Source organism: Dermacentor silvarum, chromosome 1 (genome assembly GCF_013339745.2).
Source record: "Dermacentor silvarum isolate Dsil-2018 chromosome 1, BIME_Dsil_1.4, whole genome shotgun sequence".
NCBI classification, from domain to species: Eukaryota; Metazoa; Arthropoda; class Arachnida; order Ixodida; family Ixodidae; genus Dermacentor; species Dermacentor silvarum.
This window is the reverse complement of record NC_051154.1, coordinates 353,976,750-353,992,589: the sequence shown is the minus strand read 5'-3', so window position 1 is coordinate 353,992,589 and position 15,840 is coordinate 353,976,750.

Here is a 15,840-nt window from a genome sequence, read left to right as displayed (position 1 = left end):
CAGAGAAAGAAAATGAGCTAGGAATGCTTCATGTCGGGGTGTGCTTTCGAAATATGCTGCTTCCTTTCGGCTTCCTTTCGGTCACTGACATGCATACGTGTGCGGGCGCGCGTGTTTTCGTCCTTGGTGCGACCCTTTTATAATTTTATTTCTCCCTCGTGTACCTGCGTTGGCGTCCTATAGAACCAACGTGCTGATCGCGAGGTCGCCGTTTATATTCAAGGATCGGCGCCAACATTCCGAAGGACGCGCAGGAGCGTGGGGCGGCCGTCCGAGAGCTCCGGCCATATACAAGCAGCCAGAGGCAGTCACTCCGAGAGCTTCGTCTTTTTTTTTTTGCATATCTTTTTGCGTAAATGGTAGGTTAAACTGTTGCTTTTTTACTTGTGTAAATTACCAAATAGTTGCGTGTTGCAAGAAAGCAGTGTTTAGTTCAATGAGGAAACTTCGGACGTCCCGAACTACACCTGCTATAAAGGGGTTGATATTGTTGGGAGAGTTACCTCTGACCACCCAGAAAAAAAAATCCGTCAGTCGAGGTCTTACTTCATCGGCTTTTTCTCACTCCTGTCGCCATCGGAATGCGGTCACTGCTGCCAGGAATAGAAGCAGCGACTTCGTGGCGTACTTATTAGCACCAGCAGCCATATTCACAGTCACCGCGGCTTGGAAGTAGAGAAACTGTATGGAACATTTCCGCGTAATCTGCTGGTCTCTATAACCGGATCTAGTTTGGCGTTAGCTTGCTGCACGGTTTTGTATACGCTTGCGCTTGTTTGAAGCTGCACGAACTTTTCAGCGTGGGTCTTTTTCCAACGAGAACTCTCCGGTCACATGGCCAGAGCATATTGAGCATTATTGCTCTCATTTGAGCGCATTTCCTGTCTTCTTTTTCTTCGTCCTGCAAAGCCTTCCAGTACACGCACGCACACACTATAAATGTATATTCCGGTGACGTTTCTCATATAACGGTTGGCTGACCCTGGCTTCTATAGCAGCGATAATTGTGCGTATAACGTGGCCTTGGGACCACTTCTAGGTGCTTCCTTCGCCTCCCAGGGAACTCCTATAAAACGTTCTGTTTGCCATTCCAATTATTTCGTATGTTTTCCGCATAATTCTTACGGAATATGTACGGATTCTAAGTGCGTGCATTCCCGTGAATTCTCTTGTATACATAAGTGCCGTTCACAGTTGGTCACCATTAGTGAGAGTCTCGTTAACAAGCAGATCACTACATAATACCATGGCTGTTCGGCATCCAAACGGCGCCTTTGTTGGCCGGCGTTTGGGTGCCCTTAATTCTATTAAGAGCGTTTCAGTCTTGACGTCATTTCATGATTTACCAGATTTATTTTCCTTTGATTTAATCTCGCAACGAAGTGTGACAATATGTCATTCAGCATTTCTTTCTTTTTTCCCTTTGTTTTCCATGTCCATCAGCATTTTGAAAGTATACCAGTCAATCGTTAATAACGTCTTAGGGGTATGAGAATACACATATAATGTAACAGCAGGAAATGCAGGTTTCCAACCTCTCCAACCGATCCCCCTGCTTAAGTGAATCTAGTGGATAATAACGGATAATAAGCAATACACAACAAGAAGAGAAAATTAGAAAACGAAATGAATCCTACGCATTTGTCTGCTTCGAATGTTCTTACGAATGTAGCTCCAGTATTCTGTTGCAGCGTTCTAGGAATAATAGAAGAATAAGCACACTTGTTTATGAGCATGGAACAGTGTGTAAATATGCGCCTATATAGTCACCCCTATAGATATATGCATGTACAGGAAACACTGATTTCGCTTGAGGTTATTCTGTACACCGCCATTATCGTGCATGTGCCATACCTGCTCACGTACAGATGTTGCGCGATAAACGCCGCCCAGAGTCACAATAGGAGAACCACAGCAGCATAAATTAGCCAGCGGCCGTATTTGAGAACCATTCTTCTCATTTTCCATACTGTATTTTTTTTTCTTTTTTTAATCTCGCTCTCTCTCTCTCTCTCTTTGTAATCGGCTCGCAATAGCCCGTACCGCCACGGCCATTGGCCCTGACGGAATAGAATCTCGGGGAAAATATCCTTACAATCGCAAGACGCGCTTTTTCCTAAACCATCTTCACAAATAGCTGCTTTCATCAGCGTCAGAGGCTTGTGGTTTGCGTCGGCACTCCTCTTGAACGTGGCAGCGATGGTATAGCCAACGTGTACTCGGGTATAGATGGTAGCTGTAATGGTAACGAAAGAACCTCTGGGGCTTACGAAACTCCACCGTGGTTGCCCGATGTGTGTTTCATAACCAAAAACTCGCACGCTGCGTGCGAATCCAAGTCGTCGACCCCTGTAGTGGAGCAAGCAGCCGCCGACCTCACGTGTAAAATACCTCAAACATGCGGCGCAAAAAGTCGCATGGCGGTTATTCCACAACGACGCTGATCGACCTCGCGAGGTTGCTCACCTATACGAGTATATACCTGCGCCTGCAGACGCCGCCTACAGGTTGTACGCGGCGTATCACTAAAAAAAATAAAATAGTATCGAAAGAAAAACTTCGAGTATGCGCTCGCAATTTACGCGCACAGTATCCGCTCTGTACGTCCACAGAAAACGCTCGTCTGGGGTGAACGATCGCTCCGCTCCTGGCGACTATGCACGACCTCGCGAACGTGAAATCGGCAGCTCGTGCGCGTTGCGCGCATTCAATGAAAGCGCGCTCGAGGAAACAAAAGCGAGAAAGGCAAGCTCGACTTTTCAGCGCGGCACACGTCGCGGAAACCCGCGCTGGCACGCGCTCGCGTACGCGGGGCGACGTACGCGCGCAAGGTTGTTGATTTGCGGCGCCGAGTGTTTCGAAACGCCCGCGGTCTTGCCGGATGAAGCGATTCATTTCGCAGCGCTGACCGCGTGTTTCGATAGCGTGTATAGTTAGCGGGGGACGGCTGTCGGCCATGAAGTTGATGCCGGCAGTCGACGCTGACGGGCGTGCCCGCGGGCATTGAAAAATACATGGAGCGGAAAAGGTTACGAAACAAAGAACTACGCCGTAGTGACTTTTTCTTTTTTTTTTTCTGAGTTCGGCGACCCGACTACGAACCTCGGCGCTCTATAGGTTCGGCGACCCAGCGACCGCTCCGCTATTTGAACGTTACGTCGCGCAACGCAGTTGACTGACCACTGAGACAAACAGCTTTACCCATATCATCAGCGCGCGCCCACGTTCGTCCGCACGACGGAGATGCACGCGTTAACGTCCGCAGGTTTAATTGATGCCCGCGCTTATCACGTTAATTGTTATTATTTGTTTCTTATCGCTATGTTTGTTGTTGTTGTTGTTGTTTTTTGGAAGGTAAGCAACATTTGTGGTGCAGACACGTATTATAACGCTCGGTCAACTTTTATGAGCTTCGTTAACACCGCACGAGCTTCCGTGGCGAAGGCTTACCCACTGTTCTCAGAAAATTTGTTGCGTTTACACAAAGGCTCATCTGACTAATTAAACAAAAACGCAGTCGTCAAAATTAATCTGGATCCCTCCACTCTTTCATATCTTTTTCGTCCTTCATCACAGCCTCATCACAGCTTCGGGACATTAAATCCCACAATTTGATTTATTTATGAACGGACCCTTCTAGCGTGCAGGAGATGACTGCACATATCGTTTAATTTTTTTTAGCTTACGTGAATTGAATTGAATTGGAGACACTTAGGCGGCTTTATTTAAGTTGATTTATAAACTGGGGCGCATAACCCGTAACATTCAGAACCTGGGGAACAAACTGACAAGCATCTTCGTGTTGCAAAAATGTTAGGACAAAACGGTGCACGACATTATGCCTCAGGAATTCTACTACCTGCACAGAATACACCGAACCATGCGTTTACCCTCCCGTTGTCTCCACCAAATGGAATGTAGCCCCGAAGAGGTGTCTGGAAGGGTTTACCGTGATTTCCTTTCTTTAACTGACCATTGTTCTCAGTTGGGCGACCTACAATAACAATAGCGAAGCACATGAACGTACGAGCGGCCAAACATTTGTAATAAGCAAATTACGTGAAATGGCGTTTTTATGAATAGCGTGAAATAAAGATGAATATATATTTTACAGGCACCTTGATCGTGCGCGTAATTCCTATAGCAATAATCAATAAGAAAAATAATAATAATATAACACGTTGCAGTGGCACTGTTGAAAGGAGCGTCAGTCGCCAGAACAAAATATCCTAGGCAGTTAAAACTAGTGGACATACTTTGCATCAAGCTTTTGTTCCCACATTGTTTCGTCATCCTCATGACGATGTGATGGTGGTCATTAGCAGGGAGATGGCACACATGGCAAGGTCCATGAGGTGCAGCGAAAGCTTCGCTTCCCGATGGACAACCCCAAAAGAGAACCACAATAAAAGCTCCCCCATTGTCCACCTTTGATCGCCGACTGAATGGAAGCGGCCCCGGAGGATTACCTGCGCAGAATGAGTGAGCCCTCTTTCCCAGGTCGGTAACACGCAGCTGGTTCTTCTTATACTGGTTGATTGACACGAGCCCTCGCTGCAGTACCCGTGCCTTTTATTTATGATTATTGTTATTTTTTAATATATGCTGAACATATCCGGGAAGTTTTCAAACTTGTACCGATGTAATACTGGCCTTTAAACGCAACTTGGTATTATTACAGAGTCTCCTGATGCCTTCACAATGTGGTGACGTAGGGTAGTTGCCCTCCGCACCGCTTAACTCCACAACTGTGTCCACTCCTTTTCAGGCAGGCGGACCTCGTGCCCCGTTCGGAGACAGTTGCCAGCAGCTGGTTCTCAAATCTTTTTTTTTTCTTCTTTGCTGCTGCTGCTGCTGCTGCTGCTGCTGCTGCTGATGATGATGATGATGATGATGATGATGATGATGATGAATGATGATGATGATGATGATGATGATGATGATGATGATGATAATGATAATAATAATGATAATGATAATGATAATGATAATGATAATAATAATAATAATATGTCCTTTCCGCACTAGACAAAGTGAGAAGATGACAGGAGGCGAACCCTTTGCCCAAGTGCAAAAGTGGCCTCAGGTACGGAACGTGCGAGTCTATCAACTGCCGGGAAACAAAATGAGTTCATCACTCATCCGCAACTCACCCGAACCTTTACAATATATACGGCAATATGAGGACTCAGTGTTCAGGAACTGAAATATGGAACAGCTGTAGATTACCGTAGACGTGAGAACATAGTAATAGTGGCTTACCCTTGCCATTAAAGGGTTCCTTCTTGACGAAACGGATATCTCTTCATTGAAGCTACAGTACGCGATATTTTAATTTTACACATAGGCCTCTTTTTTTAGGCCTCTGAAGATCGTCATATTGCTCAACGCATGTTCAGCTCGTGGTTCCTTGCGTGAAAGTCATGCATGATTATGCTATATACTATAGCCATTGGCGGCTGAGGGTCCAGCTGGTTTTATTTTGCGTATCAAGAAATAAACATTTTCACTGAATGGTTCACTGATTGACGGAATTCGTGTGCGTGTAACGTGCGTGCATGTATAGGGTCGTTACCGAATACCTATAACAACCCTTATGTTCAAATAGCACTGTTGAGTTTTGCTTTCTTGTTCTTCGCCGCTGAAATCATTGAACTGGTAACTTTGATCGTGAGCTTGATGTTACCTTCCTTTCCTTTTTTCCCCTTTTTCTATTCTCCCTTTCCCTTACGCCCCGTGTAGGGTAGCAAACCGGACGCTCGTCTGGTTGACCAGCCTGCCTTTCCTCTTCTTTGAACTACGTGTAGAACAGCATGGGCTGATTCTACTCGGTGAATAGAACTCGGTGCAGTTCTTTCAGATGGCACGAACTGTCATTTAAATGGCGGTTCGTACCGGCATTAACACATGACATCCTAACAAAAAAATTGCTACAGCTAATAAAGAACGCATACGATATCCGGTGTTTGAATTAGGCCAGAACCTACGTCACAGAATTGCTACCTGAATAAATCATTCGATTTTTTTATTGTTGTTTCCAACAGCAGCGATTGAGCACAATAGATTTTCATTAAGCGTTTCCAATTGACATAGCAGCCGTCATAGATATCCACGTGCTTCGCGCTTTGTTTATTTGCACTATGGCACTGTGTTCTATTGCTATGCGAGTCTTGCGCTCCAAATTAACGCATTATTCTGTCATGTCTCGCTGCGCTAGCCTGTCGCGGTCTATGCACATTAATACCTATCCAGCCGCAGTAGATCGAAACGCTGGGCACGTTGTATCTTAGAGACGCTGGTATCTGAAAGAAGCTGATGAGCGCTGTAGTCGTTGGTCCGCTGTGCCTGGTTTCCAGAGTTCAACGACTTCTGTCTTGCCAAGCTTCTCATTCATGCCAAGGCTCCCAGCCACGCTAGCAGCCATAGAAGGCGTTCCTCTTCACCGGCACTCCTACTTCCATCCGCGCCTAATTGATGTCTTGGTTCTTTAGGGGAAAAAATAGCGATTGGTTTTTTTTCTTTAACACTTGACTTTCACGAAACAAGCCGGCCGTCAAATCCTGACTGGTTTGTTAGAAAAGCCCGGGGATACTCACCTGGGAGAGTACAAAGGGTACGCAGACATCGTCGCGGAAACGCATAGCTTCCACTCCTGTTTAGGGTGCTGCCGCACAGACAGTCGAGGACGTGACCAACCATTCTTCATTCTACAGTTCCCCGAACTATGCCCGATTGCCACCAGGTCAGAGAAAGCAGTTCCCCGTAAAGCCGGCGTTACCTGCCGAGGGCTCGCTTGTCTGTCATATAAAATATGCGGTACGTTCCACTAACTCCTTGCCATACATTTTCCGACAAAAAAAAATAAAATTGAGCGGCCAGAGCCTCACACACAAACATTTGCACGCCCGCCGGGGTGGCTCAGTCAGCTAAGGCGTTGCGCTGCTGAGCACGAGGTAGCGGGATCGAATCCCGGCCGCGGCCTGGTTCGCTTGGTGCAGGCCTTCGTCATTAGCCGTATCGTCTATGTGGCACCTTACCTAACATTTGGAGCCGCAGAAAAGAAGAAGCTTGAAGCCCTCATTAGAAGGGCATATAAGCAAGCGATCGGCGTGCCCCTCACTACACCAACTGATAAACTGTTAGAGCTAGGTATACATAACACTTTAGACGAATTAATAGAGGCGCACACAATATCTCAATATAACAGGCTGACACTAAGTCCAACGGGACGACACATACTTAGCAAACTACACATACACTATGAAGAACAGCACGGAACTAAGAAAGACATCCCTAAGCAAATAAGAAGGATCTCCGTGTCCCCGCAATACCAAAAAACATGCACCCGGAGCATCACAGAGAGCGCCGGGAGGCTAGGGCTCGTTATGTTGAGCACAAGTATCAGGCCGTGGAGGACGTGGTCTATGTGGACGCCGCAGAATATAGGAATCGGGTGGGTATGTCTGTGGTGGTGGTAGACACGGAAGGGGAGCCCCTCGTCAGCGGGACCGTCACCACAGACAATCCTGAAACAGCAGAGGAGGCAGCGATCGCATTGGCAATTGCATCGACAAAATCAAAATTCATTATCAGTGACTCAAAGATCGCTGTCTTCAACTTCGCCAGGGGCCGCATCTCCATGGAGGCGCTCAAAATTTTAAAATCACATAGTGACCAGCGACGGCGCGGGACGATCCATGTCATTTGGGCACCCGCGCACTGCTCGCTTCCTGGTAACGAGGCGGCTCACACAGTAGCTCGAGGACTTACTCGCCGAGCAAGTGAGCCAGCCCAGCCAGGGTCCAGAGGAGATCGAATGGTCACATATAAAGAAATTACCAATCACTATCGGCTGGGCCGGGCCCGGTATCCCCCGGCTCACCCTAAATTAACTAAGAAACAGGCAGTGGTGTGGAGGCTCCTCCAGACCAACATGTATCCGAGCCCAGTGTCCTGCAGCCGGTTTTATCCCGGAAATTATACAGAATCATGTAAAATATGTAATAATAGAGCGGACCTGCCACACATCTTGTGGGCATGTCCCCAGACAGAACCATTCGAGGGCCGCCAAATAAAAGACCAAGAAAAATGGGCAGCCCTGCTGCTCAGCTCAGACCACCACGAGCAAGATTGGGCGACCCGACTGGCCGAGAGAGCCGCCGAGATACAAGATATCTCAGCCGACTCCTAGGTGACGGGGCCAGGAGCGTCTTCGACCCCCCCCCCCCCCCTCTTTTGTAAAACGGGTCAAATAAAGTTGTTTTCTCTCTCGATGGAGGCGAAATGCAAAAACGCCCGTGTGCTTGCGTTGTAGTGCACGTTAAAGAACCCCAGGTGGTCAAAATTATTCCGGAGCCCTCTACTACGGCGTGCCTCATAATCAGAACTGGTTTTGGCACGTAAAACCAGAGATAGAACAAACATTTGCATACTCGTAAGTTTCTTTTTTCTTTCTTTTTTATGGGGGGATGCAAGTTTAGTAGAGACGCGGTAGGCTTATTTAAAATTTGCAGATTTTCTTCTTGTAGCGCAAAAAACACACGGACGTAGAAGAACAGAACGACGACATACACAGGTGCTAACTTCCAACACCGATTTATTTCCGGGAGGGACGCCACGTTTATACCCTCATCTTTTTCCTCTCGCTTCACAAGCACGTGTCACTGAGACGGTACATGATAATCTGATATACTTGCAGACTAAAGGTAAAATGACACACTTGCAGACTAGGCTGAGAAAACCATTATGTTTCACGCTCCTTCTTGGATAGTGAAGGGGACGATTTGCTAACACAAGCATCGCTGAGCTTTTCAATTTGAGCACTTTCAATGATTAGACGAGTTAATTCGCAGTTGATTCTCCCGACAATAACTGTATCTTCCAAGCGGGGATCGCGGCATCCGCACTTGTGACAATGAATTGCGAGGAAGCCATCCGCCGCTGGCTTGTTAACTTTATTGGCATGTTCCCTAAGCCTATCATTGATGCATCTGCCGGTTTGTCCGATATAACTCTTCGACATTGCAAAGGTATTCTGTAAATAACACAGTTCCTATACAAACGTACCGTTTTCTGTGCTGCTTTTCGCACGCGTCCTTTTTGTAACATATACTCTTGTTTTTGCACACAAGCTGATAAGCTTATTTGGAGCTGAGAACACTATGTCGACCTTTCCACGAAGTCCTATCTTCTTCAGGTTATGCGATAGGCGTGAATGTATGAAATTACGGCGAAATTTGTCTTTTTACCCGACTCTGCGCTAGCTGTGGCCGAGGAACCATCCTCTGCCGACTGCCTTGCTCTCAGCAAGGCTTCGGAAATTGACACAATCGCATGGTTTGGAAACCCAGCCTGACTCAAACGCACGAACTGTTGTTGAAAACTGGAGGACATCAAATGAGGGCACGGCTTCTTCAGAGCATTGCTCAAACACATTTTCGCTATGCCCCTTTTAATAATCTTAGAATGAGCAGAAATGTACGATAAAACAGCCTTGTTAGCTCTAGGTTGATAACACCAGCAGATGTGATCGTCAGACAACACAATTTTTAGGTCAAGAACGCGGATATTTCTATCTATGGGCATTTCGAAGGTCACGTCAATGGGACTGAGACATTCACAGATTATGATCGCGACACCCTCACATTCAGTGTTTCAAAAAGAATCTGTGAATGTCTTAGTCCCCTTGATGTGACCTTCGAAATGCCCATAGATAGGAATATCCGCTTTCTCGACCTAAAAATTGTGTTGTCTGACGATCACATCTGCTGGTGTTATCAACCTAGAGCTAACAACGCTGTTTTATCGTACAGTTCTGCTCATTCTAAGATTATTAAAAGAGGCATAGCGAAAATGTGTTTGAGCAATGCTCTGAAGAAGCGGTGCCCTCATTTGATGTCCACCAGTTTTCAACAACAGTTCGTGCGTTTGAGTCAGGCTGGGATTCCAAACCATGCGATTGTGTCAATTTCCGAAGCCTTGATGAGAGCAACGCAGTCGGAAGAGGATGGCTCCTCGGCGACAGCTAGCGCAGAGTCGCTTAAAAAGACAAATTTCGCCGTAATTCCATACATTCATCGCCTATCGCATAGCCTGAAGAAGATAGGACTTCGTGGAAAGGTCGACATAGTGTTTGTTCTCAGCTCCAAATCAGCTTATCAGCTTGTGTGCAAAAACAAGACCATATGTTACAAAAAGGACGCGTGCGAAAAGCAGCACAGAAAAGGGTACGTTTGCTGTAGGAACTGTGTTATTTACAGAATACATTTGCAATGTAGAAGAGTTATATCGGACAAACCGGCAGATACATTAATAGGCTTAGGGAACATGCCAATAAAGTTAACAAGCCAGCGGCGGATGGCTTCCTCGCAATTCATTGTCACAAGTGCGGATGCGGCGATCCCCGCTTCGAAGATACAGCTATTATCGGGAGAAGCAAATGCGAATTAACTCGTCTGATCGTTGAAAGTGCTCACACTGAAAAGCTCGGCGATGCTTATGTTAGCAAATCGTCCCTGTCACTATCCGAGTAGGAGTTTGAATTCCTGCGCATGCGTTAAACATAATGGTTTTCTCTACCTAGTCTGCAAGTATGTCATTTTACCATGTGCTTTGGTGCCTTGCCTTAGTCTGCAAGTATATTAGATTATCATGTACCGTCTCAGTGACACGTGCTTGTGAAGCGAGCGGAAAAACATGAGGGTATAAAAGTGGCGTCCGTCCCGGAAATAAATCGTTGTTGGAAGTTAACGCCTGTGTGTCTTTATTCTCTTCTTCTATGTCCGTGGGTGTGTGTGTGTGTGTGTGTGTGTGTGTGTGTTCTTTGTGGTTTTTTTTTTGCGCTACAAGAGGAAAATTTGCAAACATGTTACACCAACAAGCCCAAATGTCTACACTGATGTACCAAGTTTCTAGCCCATATCTTAGCACCGGTAGAATGCATTGGTTGGACACTTTCCTTTTCAACGACTGTGGTAAGCTCCCAGCAGGATTTGGTAATGTCTGCCGTATGCAATCCGACCCAATTTTATTCTCCTGTAAATTTACTTCTCATGATAAGGGGGTGAGTAGTAGTAGTAGTAGTAGTAGTAGTAGATAAACTTTATTACAAAGAGAGTTTTGTCTTGCCCCGACGGGGCATCGCTAATGGTCGGGGCCCCTAGTCCAGGGCTCCGCTGGCTGTTGCTATCTTCTCTGCTCTCTGGATCAGCTTGAGCTGGTCGTCGAGGGCCGAGCTGGACAGCAGTGTCTCCCATTCCTCCCTCGTGGTGTTCGTGTCGTGGTGTTCTATGTTGTGTAGCGTGCACTCCCACGTAATGTGGTATAAGGTTGGTGTGGCCCCGCACCACGGGCATTCGTCCCTGTAGGCTGTGGGGTGCATGCGATGTAATATGTGTAGGTTCGTGTAAGTGCCTGTCTGGAGCCTACGCTAGGCAGCGGCATCCTCCGTCGATGGGGTGGGGGATATCGCAAGCGACTCCCTCTGTGGTAGTTCAGGATTGCTGAATACTCGGGGTCGACTGGGTCAGGGTCATCTGCAGTCGGCGTGATGAGTGCTCGGTTATGTGCAAATTCTCTAGCTGCTCTGTCGGCATACAGGTTACCCGAGATGGCAGCTAGGCCCGGTATCCAAATGATGGTTTGGATGGTGTTGTCGTCAGTGTCCTCCTTGGGCATTTGGGCTAGGACTCGTGCCGCAGGTCTTGCGATTCTTCCCTGTAGGAAGTTGCGGCAGGCCTGCCGGGAATCCGTGAGGATCGTCAATGGTTTGTTTGCGTGTTGGCCTTCGCGGATGGCTAATGCGATGACCAGCTCTTCGGCTTTCGTGATCGTGCAGGGGCGGGTCGATGCACTGGAGCTGACGTGGCCTCGGCGGTCGCAGACCACTGCCACTGCGCCCTTATTCTTCGTTCCGTACATAGCGGCGTCCGTAAAACAGGCCGTGGTATGGAACCTGAATGTTTTCTCTATCTACTGGGCCCTCGCTTTCCTCCTTCCGGAGTGTAGGCTGTTGTCCATGTTGCGTGGCATTGGGGCAATGTGATACCTGTCCTGGACTTGACCCTGTGAGTAATTGACCTGGATAAGCGCACTCCTTTACAGAGTGTAGAGGCTAACTGGCGATCCTGAATTCTTGTTCCCTTGCCAGGCTATTGAACATTACCTTTGTCTTCTGCATATTAATCTTCAACCCCACTCTTACGCTTTCTCTGTTAAGGTCCTCAATCATTTGTTGTAATTCGTCCCCATTGTTGTTCCACAAGAAAAGTAGAAAGTTACCTATCAAGAAAGGGGTCAGGCAAGGAGACACAATCTCTCAAATGCTATTCACTACATGCTTATATAGAAGAAGTATTCAAGCTCTTAGACTGGGAAGGCTATAGGAGTGAGGATCAACGGGGAATATCTCAGCAACCTTCGGTTTGCAGATGACATTGTCCTATTCAGCAACTAAAATAATAATAATAATAATAATAATAATAATAATAATAATAATAATAATAATAAGTAAAGGTGCTACGCGCGGTTTCTTCACACTGCACTGGCGTGTGGTAGCTGCAGCGATCCCATGTAGTAACGGAGCGCGATCCGGTGTGTCGTGACTGGTCATGACGCATCCTCATCCTGGATACCACAATGGTTTCCTAGTGGCCGGTTGCCGTCGTTAATAATACGTCCGACGTCAATATTCGCTTACATCTGCTCCTGCGAACAGTTCTAGCGTAGGATTTTCCCCCCTTTTTTGCGCGCTGGGAGACCGCGTTGCTCAACCCCGCGCTCGAGGATCAACTCTGGGCTGTCCAGCGAGCCGAGGATGCCGCCAGGACTCAAGACCTTCTGGCCATCACCCAGGCGGGACCTTTAGCACGTCCCACCAACTCGCAGGACTTACAGTATTCGCAATGCACACAGACGGTCGCGCCGCGTAGTGGCCAGTGAGAGAAATATTTCAAAGAGTATCCGCACAGTCAATGGCACAATCTTACCGCGTGGCTCTCTATGCGCGGGCGCGTTCTGTTTTCTTAACAGCTTCTGCATACGCTATGGAAGAAAAAAAAAGTGTTGCGTACCTCAGTGCACCAACCGAGCGGTGAAGGATGAGATAAGCCTTGATTTGTTTCCGCTGGACGCGCATCTTAAAACGAAGTCGGCGGTAAAGCTGCGGATCGGCAAGCCTGCATGTGACTCCGCCAATGAAAGTTTGTAGCGCACACTTCGTCGCCGAAGACTTCTTCTGGAGCAGCATCGGTTAGCAGAATGCTAATCGTTGGCATTGTTCACAAAAAGCATAAAGATTACGCTTTTACGATGTGGTAGTTGTAGCTTACATGAACGGCACGTTCAATGCGGCACGAAAAGACAAGCTAACAAGTTCGCGCCTATGCCTTACTACGTCCGAACGCTACTGCTACAGCTGAATATTTGTAAATAAGGCTGCCCAAACGCTCCCGCAACAGTTGATTATTTGTAGAGCCATTTAGGCAGCTGGTGACTGGTTTTCGAGCGTAACTGACGGAGCGTAACTAGGTTCGGAGCTTCGTGCCGATAGCTAGCTCTGTGGTATATTTGCTTGCACTGATCTTTTTTTTTTTTTTTGATTAATTGGAAAGCAAGATTGGTGCAAAAAAAAGCAGATCGGCGTGCAGACACAGACACAAGAGAAGTGGACAACACAAACGCCGTTTGCGTTGTCCACTTCTCTTGTGTCCGTGTCTGCACGCCTTACCTATTTTGCATTATGAATCTTTACCAACTAGCTCAGCTCTCTGTCGTTCCATGATCGGTGCATGTTTTCTTACTTAAACCGAAAACGCTGCACTCCAGCCATAGCGTTCGTTCTAGATACGCTTCGCGTCGCATGCATCCATCATTCAGAAAGGTTAAGGGCGTCATTCGCCGTAAAATAACAAGCACGCGCGCACTTCTCGTTATGCACGCTTTTGGCTATGCAGCGGCATTCCGCAGCCGATGAGAATAAAATCTGAAAAATAAAAATACACTCGGCGTGCGACGAGAATGATGAGAAAAAGCCCGGCGTGCTACCACACGGACGCACAGTCGCCTATTCTGATACTCTCTCGGTCCGCCATCATGGATCGCCTCGCGCGCCACCTGTAGTCCGTGTGCATTACGAGTAGCGTAGAAAGGCACACATAGAGAAAAAAATGGCTAGAGCAATGTTGATTGCGAAAAATATTTTATTCCTGGGATGTTTTGATGTCGAGCTGCTTGACGCCACTTTATTAGCATTTTCTCAGAGCGTGGTATCAGGACAAAAAAAAAAAAAAAAACTGCTGGCGGTATGTGAATGAAATTTTGTGAGCAATTGAGCTAGTATCTCATATAAACCTGGATTTAGATTGAATAGCCGCAAGCTTGTGGGCGTTTAGTAAATAAATAAAAAAGTATGTCAGTTGCTGTTGCATGATGACAAAAAGAAAGAAAATTTATTTGTTCTATGTTGCTTAGGTACCTACATCGTTCTAGTCCCAGATGTGTAGCATACCGGTATCCTCATTTGCTCAATTCGAAAGCTCTGCGACTAATTGTTTTGAAAAAAAAAGATACATTGGTAAAACACAAAAACAGCAGTAACAAACAACTGAAATACGTTTTTAAAGATTTACACTTTTAGAGTTAGCCCGGCTATAACTGATACCATATGGATAATTTAAAGACGACAACCAAGTTCATGACTCCTTTCATCTCAGTTCTTCCACAACACCTTTCGAAGTCTCGCTCCACCTTAAATCCCTCAACTTCACTTATACTTTACTGAGAAAGAGGTACAGTTAAGTACTTTGCTGCTGACCGCCTTGGGAAATACTTAACGCTGCCGCAACAATCGCGCCGCGCGCCGATTAACACACGTGGCGTTCGAATGCGGTATATACGACACCTTTGCCAACCATTCATTTCTACGTTTCTGTCTCCTCCTTTCTGAAGAGTAGGCAGGCGTCGTGCCCCCTCCGGTGGCAGTTGCCAGCCTGCTCCTCGCTTTCCCTTTCCTGTCAAATGTATATATGCATTTAAATCAAATAAATAACAACAACAATAGTACCCAACCATCCATTTGGGTACATGATATTCCACCATTGGTCGGCCTACAGGCTATAGTTTCGTAAATGTAAACACTATAGCCGTCCCTCATTGGCTAATTTCTATGAGGATTGCCACCACGCAGTCCGGTTCTGTAGCAAAGTGTAACACCTTAAATACTCGAAAGTGGTACAAAGTTTTCGCGAACTACGGCTCCGTCAAGGCACAACAGGCAGAAGGTGGAATGTTTACAGACGAGGGTATCAGGAAGACCAAAAACGAAAGAAGAGAATGTTTGCAAATATGCGGAATTCCATTTTCTTCTTTTTGGAATTCAACCCCTTCTTGGAGTTGCTGTGGCGCGCTGTGCCTCCTCCGCTGCTCGGATGTCACCGGCACCTTATCGAGGCTGCTAGCGCCGGCTCAGAGCGAGAGCGTTGCTGTAACAGATCGCTATCGCCTGCAGAAGCAGCAGCAAAAAGCGACGTATACGCTTGTAGCCGAGACAAGCACGACGTCAAACCTAAACCATTCCGTTCTCGCCCATAGTTGCGATACACTTGGATGCTATAATTTGCTATATTTGCAAATATTGCAAATTGCTATATTTGCTATAATCCTCTATTTAAGATCACGCGTCGCGAGCTCCATTTTTCCGCGTTCGAGTGCGTTCGTTGTCGTCGCGGTCACACGAAATGCCGGCACATTAAATCAGCGCGACTATGCGAGACTTGTGCAAGAACCGCTTCCGCACGCTCCGTGCATCACAGCTTGTGTGCCGACAAGAAAGCGTCAGGACAG